At 38.6% G+C, this 4,488-nt stretch overlaps 1 pseudogene; it reads right to left on the bottom strand.

Annotated features, from left to right (window-relative positions):
* Positions 1-361: 361 nt before the first annotated feature.
* LOC111736928 lies at positions 362-480 on the bottom strand (annotated as a pseudogene).
* Positions 481-4,488: the final 4,008 nt, after the last annotated feature.

The raw sequence follows: 4,488 nt of genomic DNA, 5'->3' as shown, positions 1-4,488 counted from the left end.
CTTCCCTTACTTTGAGGTCAAATTCATAAAATCCTCTTTAAGTTTGAGGTCCTTGAGTTTAGTTGCTATGTTTTCTTCTATGCATTTTATTGTTTCAGGTCTTATATTCAGGTCCTAATCCATTTTGAGTTAATTTTGGTGTGTGGTGATAGACAACGGTATAGTTTCATTCTTTTGTAGGTGGCTTTCCAGTTTTCCCAGCATTACTTATTGAAGAGGCTTTCCTTTCTCCACTGTATATTTTTGGAGTTTTTGTCAAAAATTATTTGCCTATATAAATATGGGTTTATTTCTGGACTCTCGATTCTGTTCCACTGGTCCATGTGTCTATTTTTCTTTTTCTTTTTCTTTTTTTTTTTTACATCTACAGCATCTGATCTTTCTAGATGGCCTCCCATCCAAGTACTAACCAGGCCCGATCCTGCTTAGCTTCTGAGATCAGTTGGGAACGGGAGTGTTCAGGGTGGCATGGCTGTAAACTGTGTGTCTATTTTTCTGCCAATACCATACCGTTTTGATTACTGTCACTTTGTAGTATAATTTGAAGTTGGGCATAGTGATGCCTCCAGCCTCATTCTTTTTTCTCAGAATGGCTTTGGCAATTCGGGGGTCTTTTGTGCTTCCATACAAATCTGATGATTTTTTTTTTTCTATCTCTTTAAAAAATGCCAATGGGATTTTGTAAGGGATTGCATTAAACCTGAATAATGCTTTAGGTAATAAGGTCATTTTAACTATGTTGATTCTTTCAATCCAAGAACACGGAATATCTTTCCATTTCTTTGTATCTTCTTCGATTTCTTTTAATTGTGTCTCTGGAGGCAGCATATGGTTGAGTTTTGTTTTTTGATCCAATCTACAACTCTGTTCCTTTTTATTGGTGAGTTCAATTCATTTACATTCAGGTTGATTATTGAAATATGAGGTCTTCTTATAGCCATTTTATCTTTTGCTTTCTGGTAACTCGATGTTTTCATTGCTTCCTTGTCCTAGAGTTTCTGTTTTCTTTATTTTGGTTGGCTTTTGTGGTTTTCTCTCTGGTCCTTCTTGTTTTATATTATATAATTCAGTTTTAAATCTTTGGCCTATGGTTACCATTACGAATATGAAAAGGATAGTTTTATATATACAATTTCTTCTGCGTGTGCCTTATTTCCATTCCTTTTTGTGAATTTGGGTCTTTGAATCCTCCCCTTTTCAGTCATTGTTATCTCAGTTTGTCCCTATATATGCTGAACATTCATTACTATCTTGCTATAGCAAATCTTTTTGTATTTTAAGCTTATAATACCCCGTTTGTAGTAAGTACTCCTCTGCTTTTATCAGCCTGTTACTCACCTTACTCCTAATTATGCATTTTTTTTGTCATTTTCTTTTAGGTGAACTGACCCCTTTTAGTATTTCCTGTAGTGCATGCCTCGTAGTGGAGAATTCCCTCAATTTTTGTATGTATGGAAAGGTCTTTATTTCTCCATCATATCTTAAGGGGAGCTTAGCTAGATACATTATTCTTGGCTGATAGTTCCTTTCACTTAATAGTTTGAATATTTGTTTCCACTCCTTTCTGGCTTGTAAGGTTTGCGCTGAGAAGTCCGATGATAATCTAATGGATTTTCCTTTATAAATTACCGTCTTCTTTTCCCTGGCTGCCCGGAGAATTCTTTGTCATTGATTTTTGATAATTTTAATACGATGTGTCTTGGTGAAGGCCTTTTTGGGTTGAGATAATTGGGTGTTCTATTGACTTCTTGAATTCCAAGTTCCAGTTCATTCCTTAGATTTGGGAAATTCTCATCAACTATTTGTCTGAAAATGCTTTCTAATCCCTGCTTCTTTTCCTCCCCTTTGAGAATTCCTATTATTCTATGTTTCCTCTCCTGATGGTATCAGCTAGTTCTTGTATTTCTCTTTCATTATTTTTCATTCTTTGGTTTCTCTCTTCTTTCTTCTGATTTATTTCTAGATTTCTGTCTTCGACATGACTGATCCTTTTCTCCATTTGGTCGACTCTATTTCCTAAGCTTTTTATTTCACTTTTCAACTCTTGCAGTGTGTTCTTCATCTCCAGAAGATCTATTCGTCTTTTTTTTTTTTTTTGAGAGTTTCAGTCTCCTTGCTAAAGAACTCATTTTGCTCATCTAGTTGTTTTTTCAGTTCCTGAAATTGTTGATATTATTCTTTTGGATCTCACGAAGTTTTTTCGGAATTACCATCCTGAATTCTCTATCATTTCAGTTGCATATTTCTGTATCTGTAAGCTTATTTTCTGGAGATTTTTCTCTTTCTTTCTGAGATGCCTTGCCACCTTGGTTGTTCATGGTGTTTAATGGACTATTTCTCCACCTGGGCATTAATGGAAGTGTGTTCTGCTATTGTTTTTTTTTTTCCAGAAAGAAGATTTATTATATAATAATCCTTCGCCTGTTGCAAATAAGGTGTTTTTCTTTTTGGTTTCCAGTCAATGGTGTCTAAGCCTCTTGGATCTCTGCTTTATGTAAAGTCTTAATATCTATTTTTTGCCTTGTAGATGTTTAATCATGCTCGCTACCCTCAGTCTCAGTTCCTGTCAGTGTTAGCGACAGTTTCAGTAATGTTTGCTCAGATTCCCCTGGGGCTCCACAGCATTTCGTCTCGGAGAGTGTGAGGGAAGGGGCCCTCTTTGTTGAGGGATGGGGGCTGCGGCTCAGCTTCAGTTTTGCAACCATAGATGGTAAAAATCAACTGTTGTTTCTCTGCTGTCCCCGCTTTTCTCCCGTCCCTGTTTCTCTGCCTTCTGCCCTGATGACTGGGCTGCTGCCAGCCGTGTGGAACTCACAGCACTCTCAGGCAGGGCTATCAGGGAACTTGCCGCTCCTTTTCCCCTCCCCCTACTCTTACAGGGAGCTCCGGCTGCAAGAGGCAGCTTCTGTGTTCTTCCCAGTCCACCGCCCAACGCCTGAAGTTCCATCCTGTGGTAGCTCTTATGCGCAGATCCCACGCTCAGACGTGCTGGTGTGCAGTTTGAGTATTTCTTGTTGAGTTTTAGATATTCACCTTATTGTAGTCTCAAGAGGAGAGATCTGGGAACGTCTCTCATACTGCCATGATAAATTTCTTTAGCTTATTTTTATTTGGGAAGCTCTTTATCTGTCCATCGACTCTAAATGGTAGCTTTGCTGGATAAAGTATTCTTAGTTGTAGATCCTGAGTTTTCATCACATTCAATATTTTGTGCCAAACCCTGATGCTCTGCATAGTTTCTTTTGAGAAATCTGCTGCCAGTCTTATGGGAGCTCTCTTGTAGGTAACTAACTGATTTTCTCTTGCTGCTTTTAAGATTCTCTCTTTGTGTTTGACCTTTGGCATTTTAATTATGATGTGTCTTGGTGTGAACCTCTTTGAGTTCCTCTTTTTTGAGACTCTCTGAACTTCCTGGAGTTTTATGTCTATTTCCTTCATCAGGTGAGGAAAGTTTTCCATCATCGTTTCTTCATATAGCTCTTCAATGTCTTGTTTTCCCTCAGGTACCCCTATGACATGGATATTTTTACTTTTAATAGTGTCTCATAGACTCTTTACATTATTATTATAGTCTTGGCTTCTTTTATCTTGCTGTTTTGATTGAGCGTCCTTGGCTTTCTCAACCTCTATATAGGTGGTTCTATTCTCTTCTTTATCCACTCTGTTTATTCCTTCTAATATACTCTTCATCTCAGATAATGTGTTCTTTATGTTTGACTGGTTCCCCTTTATAATTTTCATTTCCATTTGTATGTTTTTATCTTTTTGTTAAAGTTTTCACTGAGTTCATCTACTCTTCCCTAAGTTCATTGGGCATCTTTATAACCAGTGTTTTGAATTGTGCATATGGTAGATTACTTGACTCCATTATTCCTGGATCTCTGTTCTGTTCTCTCATATGATTTCTGCTTTTTTGTCTTCCCTTTTTGTCTGCCTTTCTGTGTCTGTTTCTATGTACTAAGTAAAGCTTCTAAGTCTCCCAGTCTTATTAGTATGGCTTTGTGTAGTAGGTGTCCAGTGTCACAATCCTGAGAGGGGTTCAGCTGCAAGCCAAATTTAGCCCCAGGCTGTTTTCCCTGAGCCACCTGTTAAGATTCAGCAAGCAACTCATAGATGCTGTGCTTACAGTTGCTTCAAGAAACCACACCAGAAACTGAGGCCAGCTGCTACGAGTTTGAGCTTTCCCACTGCTCAGCAAGGAGCACCTTACTAGCTGAGGACATACCTGGATGTGGCTTGGGAGGGTCCATGAGTTGGGGGTGGCAGAGTTTCAGGGAACCCTCTGGGCGGAGTGACCTCTGTTATCCAGTTTGATGACATCTCAGCGATGGTGGCGCTGAGTCTGCCAGCATGAGCCAAAACAGATGTTTGTTGTCTTTCATTTGAGATGTTTCTTTGTTTTCCTATTTTGGCTGCATACTGGTGTTTGTTTCTATGTATTAGGTAGGGCTGCTATGTCATCTGAACTTAGTGGAGTGGCCTTATGTA

The sequence above is a fragment of the Pteropus vampyrus genome, unplaced genomic scaffold (genome assembly GCF_000151845.1).
Source record: "Pteropus vampyrus isolate Shadow unplaced genomic scaffold, Pvam_2.0 Scaffold1, whole genome shotgun sequence".
NCBI classification, from domain to species: Eukaryota; Metazoa; Chordata; class Mammalia; order Chiroptera; family Pteropodidae; genus Pteropus; species Pteropus vampyrus.
This window is presented reverse-complemented; position numbering and strand designations above follow the sequence as displayed.